This window comes from Mus caroli, unplaced genomic scaffold (genome assembly GCF_978045245.1).
Source record: "Mus caroli unplaced genomic scaffold, Mus_caroli_1 scaffold_19, whole genome shotgun sequence".
NCBI lineage: Eukaryota > Metazoa > Chordata > Mammalia > Rodentia > Muridae > Mus > Mus caroli.
The window spans coordinates 63,788,205-63,807,814 of NW_028227274.1; the positions used below are offsets into that span (position 1 = coordinate 63,788,205).

The window sequence follows — 19,610 nt, forward strand, 5'->3', positions numbered from 1 at the left end:
CAGAATGTGGTGCCTCCCGGTGTGGGCAGCTAGATAAAGGGATGGGATGATGGAGGAAGGAGGAGGGAAGAAGGGCAAGATCTGTGAGTCCCCTGGGAATGTGGCAGAGGGGCAAGAAAGGTCTCATCAGGTAGACTGCTACCCATATTTTTTTTTTAATTAAAGACTTTAAAAAACTTTACTAGAGAATCTTTAGACTTTCAGCAAAGTAGCAGAATACAAAATTAACAGACAAAACACAGTTTTTTTGTGTATCAACAGTAAACTTTCTGAGAAAGAAGTCAGATTAAAAAAAAAAATCCGGGCTGGTGAGATGGCTCAGTGGGTAAGAGCACCTGACTGCTCTTCCGAAGGTCCAGAGTTCAAATCCCAGCAACCACATGGTGGCTCACAACCATCCGTAACGAGATCTGGCGCCCTCTTCTGGAGTGTCTGAAGACAGCTACAGTGTACTTACATATAATAAATAAATAAATCTTTTTAAAAAAAAATCATTTTACAGATGGGTTGTCTTAGTCAGGGTTTGTATTCCTGCACAAACATCATGACCAAGAAGCAAGTTGGGGAGGAAAGGGTTTATTCAGCTTACACTTCCACATTGCTGTTGACACCAAAGGAAGTCAGGACAAGAACTCACACAGGGCAGGAACTTGGAGGCAGAAGCTGATGGAGAGGCATGGAGGGATGTTGTTTACTGGCTTGCTTTTCCTTGCTTGCTCAGCTTGCTTTCTTATAGAACCCAGGACTACCAGCCTAGGGATGGCACCACCCACAATTAGCCCTCCCACCCTTGATCTCTAATTGAGAAAATGCCTTACAGCTGGATCTCATGGAGGCATTGCCTCAAGGGAGGCTCCTTTCTCTGTGACAACTCCAGCTTGTGTCAAGTTGACACACAAATCCAGCCAATACCTGGGTGATGGTGGCACATATCTTTAATCCCAGTACTCCAGAGGCAGAGGTAGGCAGATGTCTGTGAGTTCAAGGTCATCCTGGTCTACAGAGCAAGTTCCAGGACAGCCTGGGTTACACAGAGAAACAACAAACAAAAAACAAAACAAACAAACAAATAAAAAAATGCCATTTACAATAGAATAGCAAAACATGAAAACAACCAGTAATCAACATAACCCAGGAAGTGAGAGCCTTCTACAATAAAAACCTAAAAATCTAAAACACAGAAACACAAACTTAAGGAAGACTGTAGCCTACAGTGACCTCCCATATGTAGGAATTGGCAGAATGAACCTACTGAAAATGACAATATTACCAAAAAACCATCTACAGATTCAATGTAATCTCACTCAAAATGCCAATGACATCATCCCTCACAAAACTATAGAAGGGAAGAACTGCAGGACTGTGACAAGATATATTTTTGTTGTTTTGAGCCACAAGGCCAGTGGCAATTTTACCATAGCCCTGAGAGAGAGAGACGGCGTGGCCTTTTAATTTTTCTTTTTTTTTTTTATAAATCTTTTTTAAAAAAGATTTATTTATTTTTATTATATATAAATACACTGTAGCTGTCTTCAGACACTCCAGAAGAGGGAGTCAGATCTCATTATGGATGGTTGTGAGCCACCATGTGGTTGCTAGGATTTGAACTTCAGACCTTCGGAAGAGCAGTCGGGTGCTCTTACCCACTGAGCCATCTCACCAGCCCTAATTTTTTTTAAAGATGTATTTATGTACACTATAGCTCTCCCAACACACCAGAAGAGGGCATTGGATCCCATTACAGATAGTTGTGAGCCATCGTGTGGTTGCTGGGAATTGAACTCAGGACCTCTGGAAGAGCAGTCAGTGCTCTTAACCACTGAGCCATCTCTCCAGCCCGGTCTTTTACTTTTTTATTTTTATATTATATTAAATTTTTGAAACAGGGTCTTGCTATGTAGTCCTGGATGTGTTTTGCACCTCACTGTGTAGACAGGCTGGCTTCAAACTCACAGAAATCTTCCTGCCCCTGCTTCTCGAATGCTGGAATTAAATGTGTGTGCCACCACACCCAGCCAACTTTTTTTTTAAAAATTATTATAATTTTATTTATTTTGGTCAATGCATGCCACCATAGGCATGTGAAGATCGGAGGACAGCTGTAGGAGTCAGTTCTCCTACCATGTGGGATGAGTTTTGAGATGGAATTCAAGTCACCAGGCTTGGTGACAGGTAACTTAATTAACTGTTGAACAGAATCGTCAACCACCCGGAGTGCAGTCAGGACTTTCTGGTGCAGTCTCTTGTGCCCCCTGCCGGCACACATGAAGTAACTCTGGCCAATGGAAAAGAAGGAATCCCAAAACATTCACAGAAACACGGTCGAAAGAGACATTAACAGTGGTGTGTGTGTGTGTGTGTGTGTGTGTGTGTGTGTGTGTGTGTGTGTGTGTTTAACCCGTCAAGAGAAGGAAAAAAAAAAAAGGATCCAAAGCCTTCTCTCTTTTCTAAGTCTCATTCTCCACCCGTCCTCTCTCTCTGTGGCATCACTTTCGGGGCAGACTGGCAAAGGACTTTCGTGAGGGGTTTTCATGGATTCTGGGCGACACTTTCAAAAAAAAAAAAAAAAAAAAAAACGGCATCTCTCATTCCGTCCCTCAGCCCAGCTCCTTTTGAGGAACCAGCCGGTCTGATTGGAGAGAGATAGCAGAGACTTCCGGCAGGGGGCAGCGCAGGCTTGTATTTGTCTCTGCCTGGCCAGCTCTGCGTTCCCTTGGCATTTTCTCAGTGTCTTGTTTGAGCCTGCTGAGGACAGTACCCAGGCACTTCATTTTTAGAACTAAGAGACTGCCACACACACTCGGGTCAATACAGTAGGAGGGGACCGGGTGGGAAGGGCAGGGGTGGCGCGAGGAGGGTCTGAGGGAACTGTGATCACAGGGGAGCCACCCAAGTAGATGGGGGCACTTGCACCAGCTTTGCAGGACACTGCTCCATGCTCCTCTTCTTTCCTCGCCCAACAAGACTCCACCGGCTCCAGAAGAGCAAAGAGATGTCAGGAGGGGCCACCCTTAGGCAAGGCATGGTATCTTCTGAGGGAGGCGCCTCCTTTTGAGATCCATCTTGGGAAGAGGGAAACTACACAAAAGAATCCAGAGTTAAAACCTACTGGACAGCTAGAAGGGAAAGGGGCTTGAAATGATTGTTGAGACTTCCCCCAGCCCCCCCCCCCCGACTTGAGTCTGTTCCAATGCGGTGTCAAACCATGACATGGGGCCCCTTGGTCCTTCACAGTCTGTAAGCAAGAACTTTTGGCCACTGAACTATTTGGCCCACTATTTTCTTAACTGCAGTAAAATATGCAAGTGACCATTTTTAAGTGCCCGATTCCATAGTGAGGATGATTTCCTGCTAGATTCTTGTGGTTTCCACAAATGTGCATGAGGCACAAGGCTGGGAAGATGACTCTACATGGGCCACGTGCCTTCCATCCAAGCATAAGGACCTGAGTCAGATCACTGACAACACACACGCACACGCATATGCACCCATGCACGCACACAAAAGCCCAGGCATGGGAACAGGCAAGGTAGAGACAAACAGATAAGGAGATCAAAGTGGTCCAGGCACCAATCCTTGAGTGCTGGATTCTGGATTTAGTGATGAACCCTGTCTCAAAAGATATGGTGGTGCATAACTGAGAGATACCCTGATGTGTTTATAAAAAGATAAAGAGGTATAAGATATGTTCTAGGGGGTGTGGTGAGGTATGGGGGAAGGGGATGTCTCAGCAGGCCCATGCTAAGGCATCCCTTCCCCCTTAGGGACCAGACATATGACATAGAATAGAGTTTATTCAGGGCATGGGGAGGAGAGTTAAGAGGGTAGTAGAGGCAGAGAAAGGCAGAGAGACGGGTAGAGTAGAGAAATAGAGGCCAGCCATGACCACGTGGAGAGAGGGGAAAAGGAAAAGGAATGGGGAAAGGTGGGGGTGGGGGAACAAAAGGGAGCAAGAGGCAAGAAGGCAAGAGAGAGGAGGGGGCAAGCAGCCCCTTTTATAGTGGGCCAGGCCTATCTGGCTGTTGCCAGGTAACTATGGGGAGGAACATGCCTGGCTGTTGCCAGGTAACTGTGGTGTGGCGCTTAGACAGAATGCTAACACACAGTGTTGACTTCTGGCCTCCATGCATACATCCAAGCATACACACACGCGCGCACACACACACACACACACACACACACACGGATGAGGAACAGAAGTGTGGTGAGTCTCAAGGCACAGACCTGAAGGGTGACCTTGCTGAGAAGAAAAACTCAGGAGTTACAGGTGGGTGCAAGGTTCTGCAGGTCCCTGTGCGCCTCTGAACATCCCAGATGCCTCAACCCTGTATCTCGGTCACATCTCCCTGCTGCGTCGCCATTACACAAAGACTCATGCTCAAATAGTAGTCCTCAAAAGTGAACCCATGGAAAATAACTGGTACAATCAGGCAAAGTGGTGCATGCTTGTAATCAGCCCTGGAGAGGCAGGGACAGTGGATTCCTGTGAGTTTTTAGGACAGCCTGCTCTACCCAACCACAGGCCAACCAAGGCTACACTGAGATCCTGTCTCAAAAACACCAAGAAGAGAAAGAAGGGAGAAAAGGAAAGAAGAAAAAAGAGTCTCTCATGCAAAGAGTGAATGGGAAGTTATAATTATTCATGACCAGATATTTTTTTCCTTTTCTTTTCTCTCTCTCTCTCTGTTTTAAAAGATTTATTTATTTTATATATGTGAATACACTGTTGCTGTCTTCAGATGCACCAGAAGAGGACATCAGATCCCATTACAGATGGTTGTGAGGCACCATGTGGTTGCTGGGAATTGAACTCAGGACCTCTAGTAGAGCAATCAGTGCTCTTAACCACTGAGCCATCTCTTCAGCCTCTCTTTTTTTCTCCTTTATTTCTTCTTCTTCTTCTTCTTCTTCTTCTTCTTCTTCTTCTTCTTCTTCTTCTTCTTCTTCTTCTTCTTCTTCTTCTTCTTCTTCTTCTCCTTCTCCTTCTCCTTCTCCTTCTCCTTCTCCTTCTCCTTCTCCTTCTCCTTCTCCTTCTCCTTCCTCCTCCTCTTCTTCTTCCTCCTCCTCTTCCTCTTCTTTCTTCCTCCTCTTCTTCCTCCTCCTCTTTTTCCTTCTCCTCCTCCTCTCCTTCCTCCTCCTTCTTCTTCAAGTTAAGACAGTTCCACCATGTAGTTCAAGCTAGTTTAGAGCTCAAGAGTGATCTGGTATCCACTGCTAGAATAGTGGGAAGGGGCTCAACATGCAGTAAATGAATCCACTCTAGATCGCAGCCAGGAAAAGGATTTGTTGAATACAGCAGGAAGCCACAGAGCTGGGCAGGAACTAGAATGCTGACTGTATTGTGCAATGGGTGAGTTGGGGGAGGGTAGGATGTGCAGTTTCCAAGCCTATAATTTACACTGGGTGAAGGACAGTCCTGATTGGCCAGTGCACAGTCCTGGGACTTCAGTGCAAGCTGTGGTGATGGGAAACTCCTGAAAAGAAGCTGTGTCTGCAGAGACTGGTTGATTGATTAGAATTTCAGCACTGTGGAAAGACCGGAATATTGCAGGCCACGGGCTAATTGTCTTATCTCGCGCTAGTTCTAGCGGGCTGGAGCAACCATTCCTTGCTGACTTCTGTGTCTGAGCTAATAATATTTTGTGACTAATAGAAAGCTGTTATATAGAGAAAACTTATCTCCAAATAACCAGAGACAGAGACAGAGACAGGAAAGGAAGGAATGAGAAGAAAAGAAGAAAGAAAGAGAGAGAGAGAGAGAGAGAGAAGGAAGAAAGCAAGCGTTTGAAATCCATTAACTTAAGAGAGTAATCCTTTCCACCAATCCAAAAGCTTAGAAGCTCAGAGTGCCATCAGCTAGCATCTGGACCAACAGAAAAGATTTCCCCCATCCTGCTGTACCACCCTCTGTGACGTATCCACCAATTCATTTCAAACTTGCCTTGATAGCAGAGCAGTGGTTGTGCCTGTGTTTAACCTCAGCCCTTTGGAGGCAGAGACAGGTGGATCTCTGTGAACTCCAGGACATAATGGTCTACAGATCACACTGCAGGACAGCCAGGGCTGCATAGTGAGACCCTGTCTCAAAAAAAAAAAAAAATTGCTTGCCTTGATTTATGACTTTGTTTTACAAAACTATAAAGCTTTATGAAACTGCTTCCACACTGGAATGTGGAATTTGGGGTAACCTAAATCTGTATCCCTGGACCCTGATCACTCACAGTGGCTCCAGCATAAACTAACCTCTTACTTCCTTTAAGATAAGAGTTTTGTGCCAACTCTGCTCTGCACGTAATTTCCCGTTGTGCAATGTCTGCCACAGAAATCTGGGCCCTGTGGGACAAGGTCAAGTAAATAAAAGTTATCCTGGTCAGAGGCCCTCAGGACACTGGGCTACAGCCCTTTGGTGTCAAGTTACAGTATTCTGCAACTAGAAGTTAGAGGAAGAGAAGACACCCTTCTGGTGCACTGGCCCCATTTTTGTTTGCTTGGTTGGTTGGTTGGTTTTCTGGTCTCTAATTAAAGGCTTTCTCTTCCGCACATCCCTATCTGGCCTCAAACGAATCTTCCTGCCCCAGCCTAACACCCCATCACACTTAATTCCTGAATTTTACTTTCCAGTGATTGTGGTGTGTGTGTGTGTGTGTGTGTGTGTGTGTGTGTGTGTGTGTGTGCACGCGCACACATACGTTCCTACAAGTGTGGAGCCAGAGAACAGTTCTATGGAAGCAGTCTTTCTTTCCACCTTTTTGTGAGTTTCCAGGATGGAAGTCCCCTCTCCTCTGAAGCTGCCAACGTGCTTGATCCTGCTCCTCCAGAGGGAGCTCGGGCCACGTTAGGGTGGGGTGCTCACGCCATCTGGTGATAGCATTCTGGCAGCTCGGCTCGCCTGCACCCACACCCTGCAGGACTACCAGGTGATGGTTAAGGCAGATAAGATCAGTGCTCTCGGTAAAGCAGCTGCTGTCTGTGTTGACCTGAACCTCTCTGGCCTGGCTTGTTTGCAAAGGCCCTGACCGGCTGAAGTCAACACTGGACACTTGCATTGTAGAGACTGGTGGGCGTTGCCTCAGCACCTGAAGCCACACCTACAAGCTGTCCAGTCCCCCTCCACCACCGCTACCCTCACTGACAGGAAACAAAAAAGGAAAAATCCAAGTTTGATGGTGACATGGGCTTTGGTCTTTCAGATCAAATGGCTTTTGTCAATATGTTCAATAAAAAACAAAACCTGGGGGCTGGAGAAATGGTGGTTAAGAGCACTGACTGCTCTTCCAGAGGTCCTGAGTTCAATTCCCAGCAACCACGTGGTAGCTCACAACCATTTGTAATGGGGTCTGATGCCCTCTTCTGGTGTGCTTATATATATAAAATAAGTAAATAAATCTTTAAAAATAAATAAATACATACATGGAGAGAGAAAACAAACAAACAAACAAACAGACAGACATGGAAGTCAAGTCATCAGACTTCACAGCAAATGCTTTTAACCAAGCCAGCACCCTGGCCCCTAAGCAGTAAAATGGGTTGGGTAACTGATCATGATGAGCCAGAAAACTGAACAAGACAGAACCTGAGCCCTGCTGATAACAGTGGCTAAGAAAGAAGTTGCTTCCTATATGCCTGGCCCCAGGCTAAGTATTTAGTCTCTCAGGCCTGTGCTTCGGCAAATGCTTATCCTAACCCCTGTCACAGGACAGGAGGCTGGACCCCAGGACCTGTAGGCTTCCGTCTTGTCACGTGGGAAATAATCTATGGCTGAGCCTGGACTTTGATGCAAGCCAACGGCTCTGAGTGCCTCGGTAATGACTATTTTCTTCTTGCTGACCCGGGGCCGTGTACAGCCCAGTTCAGCCATGAGCTCGGGGCTCAGAAGCTGCCAAAAGGACAAATTAAATTACAGTCAAGAGTCTTAGCGAGGCCGGGCGTGGTGGCGCACGCCTTTAATCCCAGCACTCGGGAGGCAGAGGCAGGTGGATTTCTGAGTTCGAGGCCAGCCTGGTCTACAAAGTGAGTTCCAGGACAGCCAGAGCTATACAGAGAAACCCTGTCTCGAAACACCCCCCCCCAAAAAAAAAAAAAAAAAAAAAAGAGTCTTAGCGAGCCAGAAATGCTCTAAATCTGACCACTCGGATTGGTAAATGTTCCTGCAACTGTTCTACTAGATCACTGGGACAACCAGAGGCGCAAGCACACACACACAGCTGTTACTGAAGGGCGCTTGCAGTTCTTCTGTCGCACGATGTCCGGGTTCTTTGTGTCTTGGACAAATAATTGAACGATGCACACACTACAGATTTGCGAGAGGTGATAGTAAAAGCCTACAGTATAAACCACAGAATGGGACTGAGCAAGCATGTGGCTCAAGCAAGCCAAATTTGCTTCCCAGGTTCTATTTTATGAGACTAGTTGGAGGAAGGAGCCAATCCCTGCAATGGGAACTGGGTGGAACCTTGCCTTGATTGACAGATCAGCTATTATATAACTTTGAACAATCAGCATATATGTATACATATACTCATATGTATACATATATGCTGATAAGATATATAGATAGATAGACATACCTTAATTTTAAGCATCTATATGGCCCATCATCAGTACTGTTTTAAGTGGGCCTTGTTTCTCTCTCCTCTCAGAGGGCTTGACCTCCTGGGTGTTGCCCTACTGGGGAGACACACTTTTCCAAGGGAGGCTCCCTGGGTTGTCCATCCTCTCACCTACTTCATGGCTGCCTCATTTCTTCTTCTACTGTCTCACTTCTCTCCCTTTGAGTACCCACCATTTTAACCTTGGGGGGAGGAGCCTAGGTCAGCAAAGGAACTGAGAAAATCAAGAGTATCTCAGTATCCTAATACAGCTCAGGGTATGTGCAGTTGTGCTGCTGCCTCAGGGGACCTTCTGCCTGTCCCTCCCTTTCCATCCTAACTTTCCTCACCAGCTCTTTAAGGGACTTTGGCTTGGACTGAAACTCCAGCTATGGAGGCCATCTTTGGAAACAAACAGTGATATCTCTTGATCTCAAAGGACAGAACCAGAAACAAGGCATGAGGCTCTATTCTTATATTCTTCTTTGCTTCCTGTATGTGTGGGTTTGGATTTTGGTTGGTTGGTTGGTTGGTTAGTTAGTTGGTTGGTTGGTTAGTTGGTTGGTTGGTTGGTTGGTTGGTTGGTTGGTTGGTTGGTTAGTTGGTTAGTTGGTTGGTTGGTTGGTTGGTTAGTTGGTTTCTGGTAGTGCTAGAAATTGGACCCAGCCCTCACAAATGGTGCTAAGAGCTCAATCACTGAACTTCATCACCAAGCCTTTTTGAACATGTCTATTTTTTAAAGATTTACTTATTTATACAAGTACACTGTAGTTGCCTTCAAACGCACCAGAAGAGGGCATCAGATCCCATTACAGATGATTGTGAGCCACCATGTGGTTGCTGGGAATTGAACTCGGGACCTCTGGAAGAGCAATCAGTGCTCTTAATCTCTGAGCCATCTCTCCAGCCCCGAACATGTGTATTTTTAAAGACTTACTTTTATTATTTGTAATTACTTGTGTGTGTGTGTGGATGGATGTGTGCACATAAGTGCGGGATAGATGCATTGGATTCCCTGGCGTGTCAGTTAGAAACAGTTGTGAACCGCCCAACATGGATGCTGAGCCAAACTCGGCTCCTCTGGAAGAGCAGTACATGCTTGTAGCATCTCTCCAGGCCTTCGGGCATTTTCAAAATTTTATATTGAAACTGAGTCTACATTTTCCAAACTGACCTCGAGCTATTTTATGTAAGAGTGCTCTATCTGTGTGTACACCTACATGCCAGAAGAGGGCATCAGATCCCACTATAGATGGTTGTGAGCCACCATGTGGTTGCTGGGAATTGAACTCAGAGTCTCTGGGAAAGTAGCTGGTGCTCTTAACCACTGAGCCATCTCTTCAGCCCTTGTTTTATTAATTTTTTAATGAGCACGCTATATTTCAAGCTAGTGGGGGGAAAAGCTAGAAAGAAAAAAGGGGTTATATATGGTGATACGTCCGGGTCACCAGGCAGCTGTGCACAGCATAGCTTTAATTAACCTCCCCCTCTCCTTTAGATCTGTTTCTGACCTTTCTTGGCAATCTGTGTTGTGAGTGGGGAAGCATTGTAAGCAGGAAACCAGCAGCCATCTAATTAGTGACACGAACATCTGCTTATAGACGCTGGGCTGGACTTATCATGAAACTAAAACCAGCCTCTGGAGTCTGATGGATTTGTAGTGTAGGCATTCACAGTTTCTTTCTCCTTTTGTTATCTATTTGGGGCATCTGTTTTCAGTTGTCTGCACAAGTGGGCAATGTCAGGGTGGACAGAAGTGTTTCCACGGGTGCTGGGTACTGCCTGTGTTCTCGTCTGCCTTTAGTTTCAGCTTTCAACCCATTGCTGGTGTTCCTGTGGCATAGAAAAGGTGGCTTTGAAACGTTAAGTCCCAATATTGACCTTGAGTTGGAAGAGGCGACTCCGGTCTCAAATTGGAGAGCCATGATCCAAAGGAAGTAGTGCAGCTGTTTATCGGGGGTCTGAGCTTGGAAACCACAGATGAGAGCTGAGGAGAACATTTTCAGAAATTGGGACACACTTACAGACTGTGTGGTAATGAGAGATTTCCCCAAACAAAACATTCTAAGGGCTTTGGTTTTGTGACCTACTCTTGTTTTCTTTGTTTGCTTGTTTTTAAGATTTACTTACTTGTTTATTTGTTTGTTTATTATATGTAAGTACAGTGTAGCTGTCTTCAGACACCCCAGAAGAGGGCACCAGATCTCATTACAGATGGTTGTTGGGATTTGAACTCAGGACCTTTAGGAAGAGCAGTCAGTGCTCTTAACTGCTGAGCCATCTCTCCAGCCCCCTGTGACCTACTCTTGTGTTGAAGAGGTGGATGCTGCTCTGTGTGCTCGGCCACACAAGATTGATGGGTGTGTGGTGGAACCCTGTAAGAAAATCTTTGTTGGTGGTATTAAAGAGGATACGGAAGAATATAATCTGAGAGACCACTTTGAAAAGTGTGGCAAGGTTAAAACCATAGACATTACGGAAGACAGGCAGAGTGGGAAAAAGAGAGGGTTTGCTTTTGTAACTTTTGATGATCACAGCACAATTGATAAAATTGTTGTTCAGAAATGCCACACTCGAGCCGGGCGTGGTGGCACACGCCTTTAATCCCAGCACTCGGGAGGCAGGGGCAGGCGGATTTCTGAGTTCAAGGCCAGCCTGGTCTACAGAGTGAGTTCCAGTACAGTCAGGGCTATACAGAGAAACACTGTCTCCAAAACAAAACAAAACAAAACAAAATACCACACTATTAATGGGTATAATCGTGAAGTGATAAGGGCCCTTTCTAAACAGGAGATGCAGTCTGCTGGATCACAGAGAAGTCATGGAGGTGGATCTGGCAGCTTTATGGGTCTTGGAGGAAACTTTGGAGGTGGTGGAGGAAACTTTAGTCGTGGAGGAAACTTTGGTGGAAGAGGAAGCTGTGATGGTGGAGGTGGTGGCAGCAGAGGTAGTTATGGAGGTGGTGATGGTGGGTATAATGAATTTGGAGGTGATGGTGGCAACTATGGTGGTGGTCCTGGTTACCGTGGCAGAGGAGGTTATGGGCCAGGATATGGAAACCAGGGTGGTGGATATGGTGAGGGAAGAGGAGAATAGGACGGTTACAATGAAGGAGGAAATGTTGGTGGACGTAACTGTGGTGGTGGTGGGAACTATAATGACTTCAGAAATATAGTGGACAGCAACAATCAAATTATGGGCCCATGAAGGGGAGCAATTTTGGTGGAAGAAGCTGAGGCAGTTCCTATGGTGGTGGCTATGGATCTGGAGGTAGAAGTGGTGGATATGGTAACGGGAGGTTTTAAAATAAAACAGAAACGGCTACTGTTCTTAGCAGGAGAGCGAGCAAGGTGTTGTCGGGGAAGCTGCAGGTTACTTTTAGGCGGTCATCCCTAATGCATTAGAGGAACTGTAAAAATCTGCCACAGGAGGAACAATGATCCGTAGTCAGAAAAGTTACTGCAGCTTACACAGGAAACCTTGTTCAGGGCTGTCATAGCCACAGTTTGCAAAAAGTACAGCTATTGACTAATGAGATGTAGTGTCAATCAAATATACATTCCTGAGTCTTTTATCTGTTATAGTGAAAGAACCTAGTGGGGAAACCCTCACTCAATTCCCGTTCGGTGTGCACCCAAGAATCACGAACAGACGACCATTTTGATGTAACAGCATGAGGTAGTTTAATGACGGAGCTCCGGGCCGACACATATCTCTCGCAGGAGACAGAGGTGTCGACCACATGGTGGAGCCATAATGGCGGAGCTCCGGGTCGAACCGTATCTCACGCAGGAGACAGTGGATTCGACCCCGAGGCTTGGAAGCTAGGGACTTTTATAGAAAAGGGGTGGGGCCAGGGGAGGAATTGGCGAGGTTTCACATGATTGGTTCATTTAAACATCAACAGACTGTCAGAAGGGCGGGAGATAGGGAGGCACCAGGCCAGTCAGGACATGTAACGACGGGCCTGCCCGGGCATGTCCTGGCCTGCTCGACTATGTTCTCAGCCCCAGGTTTCAAAGCTCACAAACAACTCTTTTGGCTATTTGACATAAATTACATGAATCACAGGTCTCAAGTTTTATTTCCTTTCAGTAGCTTTGTCTTTTTCTTTTCATTACATCATGTATATTGCTCTATCAATTGTGGTAGTGGTACCAGGAATAAAAGATTAAGGAATTTTAAATTTTTTTTAAGTCCTTCATTCGTGAGTAAACCATGTGCCTGCCAGCCCTACCCTACCTATAGTTCCCTGGCCACCTTAAAAGGGAGTATGCCATGCTCTCTATCTTCTGGCCAGGAAGTTTCCCCGGTGGGGAATCATTCTGAGAACCATCCGGTAAGAAGTCTTTCTGGCCTTATCCATGAGAAACCATGAGACAATTCTGCCTTGGGGGAATGGTGTTCTCTTGGAATTTTTCTCTTCACATCTTGTTGGGTCAACTTAAAATATTCATTTTCATGTCTTTAGAGCAGTGAGTGGTTCTCGACCTGTAGGTCGCAACCCCTTTGGGGGCAGGTCACATGTCAGATATTCTGAATATCAAATATTTACATGAAGTAGCAACAAAATAATTTTATGGTTGGGGGTGTTCACCACAACATGAGGAGCTGTATTAAAGGGTCACAGCACTAGGAAGGCTGAGAACCCCTGCTTTAGACTGAGGGTTTTCAACCTCCATACTCCTGGCCTTCAGGAGTCAGACTATCCTTCACTGTTGGCACCTGTGGTCAATTGTGAGCTATGTTAGAAGCCTCCCCAATCTCTGCCCACTAGAGACCAGTAGCACTCACGACTACCATGAACACACACACACATGAGTTGTGACAAGCACATCTAAGTTTCCCCTAGAGGCCTTACTGGCAAGAACAGGAGGCGTGAACTAGCTGTGCGTTTTTAGGAGTAGAAGCCCTAGCATGAAGAGTTCTAACTTCTGTCTTACCCAGAAGCTGGAAATGTCCTTGGATCTGCCCCAGCCAAAGGCCAGAAATACAAAAAAGAGGGAGTTGGGTTTCTGGCCTGGATTTTTCTAATCTCTCCTTCCTGAAGTGAGTAGCTCTGACTGGAAGGTGTGGCCACCATTCCAGGCCAGACACTAGTCCCTCTGGCTAACAGCTTTGGAATTGGATCTCTGGATTTTCCTGGTAAAACTGTTCTAGTCCCCAGTTTCAGCCCATCTCTCAACTGACTTGAGAATGGCAGCCCTTGAGGGGAGAGTAGATAGCTAGACGATGGGTAGCCTTGGAGGGAGTGAGTAGGACCCCGCCCTCACCTTTGAACCCCACCTCCCCTTTCCCTGGTAATACTAGAATGGAAAATATCACAACTGCTCTTCCTTAGGCCTTCCGGTCAAAAGAGTGGAATACTACTTAACCCTGGGCAGAGGCATAGCATGCAGATCTGCTTGAAAGATCAGAATGTTGTCTACCGTTGTCTCCTCCCTCAAGAGCTAATCCAGCTGTGCCGGTCCATCACCTGTGAGATCGCCCCACTGGAGATCTGATTCTCTTACTTGACTCACTAAGGCAATAGGTGTGATTGCCCCTTCAACTGGATAGTGGGGTTCCTCACTCCAAGGAACCCCCTTCAAACCTCCCTGCTGAGCCTTCATTTTAATTCAGAAAAGAATGGCTCTTTTCCTTCTTTCTGTCTTGCCCCTTCAGATACTGCTCAAAGCCTAGGTATGCTATCGCTGATCTGGGTTTTCCACCACGCTCTTTGAAGATCCCTCCTCTCCTGCCACCTAAGCTGGTAACTGACCTCCATTGCTAGACATGCCATCTTTCTCAGAAGCGAAAGCAAAGGGCGTGGTTTTCTCTCTTCCTTTTCCCCATCTTCTACCCCAGCCGCCAAGATCTATATAGTTTACCTGCCCAACTGATTTTCTCTCAAGGTCTAATAACATAATTCTCCAACTTCCTTTTGAATCTGTTGCTAAATTCTTTTGTTAATAAGACTGGGACTCCGAACTTCCCTGGTAATGACGTTGCCAGGCTGGGTGCTGCCTCGGAGCACAAAGAACCTTGTAATACACGAGGTTGTAGTTAGGGGGCGCTGTCCCTGCCTCCTGACTAAAGAATATCAGGGCTTTTTGTGTGAGTGTCTAAGGATCTAGTTCTGTCCAGTGTTTGACAAGGCCGCTGAGGGATGACTTTCTTGGGAACACTTTGTTCCCTCTGCGCTGCAGTGAAGTGGGGAAGAGAGAGCAGTCTTGGGTCAGGGTGGCCTCTTCCTTTCCTTTATTCCTTTATAGAGTCACAGGCTGGGCATGCCCAGTGTACCAGCAGGAAGCAGCTAGCGAGGTTTAGTCTGTCCTGGGAAGAAGCAGAACTAAGTAGCTGAGATTTCTGCCGCTTACCCACAGCTAATCCCTGCACATCGCCCAGCCTCCTCTGTTGGTGATGGGCCCTGCTCTGCTCTAGCCTCGAGGGATCTAGTGATGAGTCTCAGAGCTGGAAACAGAGCCAGATGCAGAAAGGAGGCAGGAGGGAGGCCCCAGCCCATTGATATACTAAGGGAAGCCAAGGAGCCGAGATTTATCTGCCTCATTCTGGGACCCATACAATTCAGAAACTGACCTTCAATTCAGAAATTCTTATCATTTGCAAAAATCAGCTGACATTAGAATCCTAATCTCAAGAGGAAGGAACCGGGGCACGAGTCCAAGCAGAAACAGATCACAGTCTGATGTTTGGGACCTACTCAGTGATCTTCTGGGCTCCACAGAGCCTGGGAAGCTTGACTTCTCTGGCTCTGCACTCCACAGCAAACATCGCTTATCTCATAAACTCAGGCCACCTCCAGTCCACACCGGCTGCTGCCCTTGGTGGTCCTGGCATTTCCTAAAGCTGTTTTTTCCCCTGCCAGAACCACGTGGGAGACTCTTGCACATGAACAAGTTGGACATGAGATGCAGCCTTCCCTCCTCCGTAGGCTGAAGGTAAGTAACTATTTCCCACAAGATTCACCCTCAGTGATGCTGCTCTCACCAATCACAGCTGATTCAGTAAACCAAACCCCAGTAGTTCTTGTCTCTTTTTAACCCCAGATAATTCTGTAACTCCATTTGGCCAAAAGTACAGGTCACATGATAGAGTTTTTAAGGGACGCTCAATCTTCCCTTTTGAGGGATTGGTCCTCACCCTTCACGGGTTTGCCTCGGATCCTATCTGGTCCCCAGATGAGCAGGCCTCTGGGGGAGACAATTCCTGGCGTGCCTGTGGCCTGTCCCCGAGGCTACTGTCACCCAGATTTAGAAAAGGACTCCTGAGCTCCTCAGACTTGGCCATCAGGGCTTCAGCCACATGCTGGGCCTTGCAGTCAGGCCACTGCTACTTGCTAACTGCTCTGCTCATTTTTTTTGTTTGTTTGTTTGTTTGTTTGTTTTTTGAGACAGGGTTTCTCTGTGTAGCCCTGGCTGTCCTGGAACTCACTTTGTAGACCAGGCTGGCCTCGAACTCAGAAATCCGCCTGCCTCTGCCTCCCAAGTGCTGGGATTAAAGGCGTGCGCCACCACCGCCCAGCGCTCTGCTCATTTTTTATGTTTATTTTTTTTTAACATCGCCTCCTTTATTCTACCTCACAACCAGGACGCCATGGTTTACAGCTCTAACAAGTAGCACCTTAGCATTAAAAGCAGGCAGGAGGAGATGGAACCTCGTGGGGAAAGATCTAAAGCCATTCTTGGTGGTACGGGGGTGAGGAGAGGCTTGCAACTGAGAGTAAAAGTGGTCATAATCTAAAAGATCAGCAGGATACAAGAGTCTACAGCTGCAAGCCCTGGGTATCTGCAAGGACATCTCCAAGGATCCCTAGGGTAACAACATCCTCTGATCTCCAAAGGTTACCCAGAAGAGACCTGGCCAGGAGCAGCCTGAGGAGATGGTATCTGAGGTCGAAAAGCAGAAAAAGAAAACCTTAAAACCCTTGAACCGTGGGAGGCCAGAACCTAGGAGACTTCCCACAGGTGCTCAGAACAGGCCAGCCTGACTCCAGAGCCCCAGAGTTTAACTCCTTCTTTTGGACTAGAACCCACAACAGTGAATACTTTCTGCTACACACATGGCTTCTCTTCCGTGGTCTCTGGAGGCTCCCCGCCAAAACGCTTCCTTTATTGACCACACTTGGCAGAAATTGTGAAATGCTTGGGAAACACAGGGAACCTGAAACAGTCTATGGAGATCACGGGATAGAAATCGTCTAACTCTCCATCCACGCCAGGATCAGCGCACAGCCGTGGAGACGGTCTGTCTACCCTGCTGGTTATTCATTAGCCATATACCCCAGTGAGGTTTTTTTTTAAGGTCATGCGGAGGGTAGAGATCCAAGTGGAAAAGGACAGGAACCTTTACTGACAGCTACCAATTTGTATGACAAAAGAAGGGTTGTTGGGAAATCTTCCAGATCTTCTGTCTCCCTCTCCAGGGTGTACACTGGAGATTTCACAGTCTGGATACCTGTCTCCTGTCCCTCCTGCCACCCTAGCTACTGCCTCCTGCTTCCGGCCACCTGCCTCTGAGTTTAAGTGCAGTGCCTGAGCTGGCACCATTTGTGGTGGGCATTGCATTCAGGTTTTTATGAACAGGATCCCACTTACTTACTACAAAGTGTCACTGCCTGCCTCCATGATTAAAAAAAAAAAAAAAAGAAAAGGTCCACACGGGTTCAAATAACCTGAGGTCCTACTGTTAATTAGAACCAAAGTCCAGACCACATTCATCCTGGGACACAACAGGGTTTGTGAAACATAAGAAAATCTGGGAATGTGGCCTGCCGTGGGCAAAGCCGGCCATCTGTCCTCTATGCCCTGCCTGCTTCCTGTGCTTTCTGCCCTTTGTGACTGAGAAACTACCTTTCCTCAACACGTGGGACACAGGAGCTGCCCACACACTACAGACACGGTGCGTGCCTCGTGGGGTTGGGAGAAGTGGACTCAGACGGAATGCTGGGATTCAGGATGAGCTGTCGAGCAGGTTCTCCTTGTAGGCCTTAAGTTCTTTCCCCACTCCTCCCTTCCCTCCTCCCTCTTCCTTCCCTCCTCCCTCTAACCTTCCTTCCCTCCTCCCTCTAACCTTCCTTCCCTCCTCTCTCCCCCTTCCTTCTTCTCTCCCTCCTCCCTTTTCTCCTCCCATCCCTCCCCCCTTCCCTCCTATCTACATCAGACTGTTGGTGGCCTTTCCATAGACTACAGGACTGTTGGTGGCCTGCCCATAAGCTACAGATCTGTCACATCCCTCCGGGTGCTCTGAGCAGCTTCCAGACACTAGCAGCTGCACCTTTTTTTGGGGGGGGGGGGGGAGGGGGGAGTCTGGAACTCTTTCCAGATGGTTCTGTGCACTCGGCAGCTAGACAGTGGTGAAGAGTCCATAGCAGCCTGCTCCTGCTCCCTCTCAATGAGTTAGTGTAGTGTATAAGTCCCTCTGTCTCTCTTCTAGATGAATAACTGTGCTACATGTCACTTGTTTGATTTTGCAGTGCTAAGGATGGATGTTAGGCAAGTGCTCTACCATCGGGCTGCATCTCCAGCCACTGGTTTTGGTTCTTGGTTTTGTAAAGACGGCTTCAGAATGTATGCAGCCTAGGCTGGCTTCAGATTCGTGATGCGCCTCCCTCTGCTTCCTGAGTGCTGCGATTGAGGTTCCAAGTTTTCCTATCCTTCCCTGGCTTTCCCATCGGGTTAAACCCTGCTCTGCTGCTGTAGGGATCAGCTTGCTAACCCACCACCCTGCTCCCCCATTCTGCTTCCAAACAGCACCTCCTGAGTCAAAGGCCCACGCCAAAGCTTCCATGTCCGGATCTGCCTTCGAAGAAACACGAGTCAAGCAAATTCTCTGCTCCGACCGTGGTTTGTCCTATCCTGGTCCTGGAACTGATGGTTCCTTCTACACTTCTGTGCTTGCAAAGCTACCAACCAGGACTTGGAAGCATAGACTAGTTTGGGGCTTACAAGACTTTTTCTACATCCTTCCAGAAATCTACTCGCCGCAGTCAACATTACACTACCATATTGGAAATGTGAACAGGCTCAGAACACCCACAGGCCCTGCCTCCCACTCTGAGACCTGCAGGGAAGGGGAAACTTCAGCACAGACTGGGATTAGAAGACCCCGCATTCATCTTGTGACCAAAGACCATCACCAGTCTCAAGCCCTGTCAGCAGCAGCTCATCCTCCTCCTGACCCAGCCTGCCGACAGTTTGCCCAACATCACTTCCATAGGATTCTTGTCAAATGTATCCCCTTCATCTAACCATGGGAAACATCAAACCAGCTCAGACTAGAGAACTGTCTCCACAAAGGGGACCTCAACAGGATGAAAGGCAAGGAAAGACGTCTCATTAAGGGAAGACGCCTAAGGAGCCCAGACAGTAAGATGGAAAGCAGGATTTTTGACAGGAAGACACAAATGTGGCATGGGTTCAGTCGGCATTGACACTTTGACTCTGGGACTGAATAAACCTATCACTGGCCCTGAGCAGGATGCTTATGTGGGCAGAGCAGATGGTGGGGGGAAAAAAAACACAGTAAAAAGCCCCATAAAACCCACAGTGTGATCTGTGGCGTGGTACCCTTGTAAATTGTATTGTCTGGATCACTGTCTACGGTTATGTAGGATGTTAACATGAGGGAGAAGCTTTGAGAAAGGTATGTGGGATCTCTTGTACTACTGTTCTGTACTGTTTCAGAATAAAAAGTTGGAGTCAGGCAGAGAGAGCGGTACATGTGTGTAATCCCACACTCGAGAGGCAGAGGGAGGGGCTCAGGAATTTGAACTATCAGAGACCCTAGCTAACACAGACAGAAAGAGAGAATGTGTAAAAATATTTTTCTTCCAAGCCAGGCATGGTGGGCCATACCATAATCCTAGCACTCAGGAAGAAGTGAGGCAGGAGGATCAAATCTTCAAGGCCAGATCCTTGTCTATAATGAGAGATGCTAAGGAAAGAGATCAGGGATGGAAGGAGAGGACAAAGGGAAGGAAGGAAGGAAGGAAGGAAGGAAGGAAGGAAGGAAGGAAGGAAG

The 19,610-nt window shown here is 47.1% G+C and overlaps 2 long non-coding RNA genes across 2 annotated transcripts; both read left to right on the top strand.

Annotated features, from left to right (window-relative positions):
- The first annotated feature begins 4,159 nt into the window (after nt 1-4,159).
- LOC147000317 (uncharacterized) lies at nt 4,160-16,613 on the top strand. The gene is made up of 3 exons (XR_015046053.1): nt 4,160-4,267; nt 15,457-15,529; nt 16,432-16,613. It is a non-coding gene; the product is annotated as an uncharacterized LOC147000317 (long non-coding RNA).
- Nucleotides 16,614-17,268: 655 nt separating this feature from the next.
- LOC147000318 (uncharacterized) lies at nt 17,269-19,263 on the top strand. Its single transcript, XR_015046052.1, has 3 exons — nt 17,269-17,489; nt 18,064-18,225; nt 18,341-19,263. It is a non-coding gene; the product is annotated as an uncharacterized LOC147000318 (long non-coding RNA).
- Nucleotides 19,264-19,610: the final 347 nt, after the last annotated feature.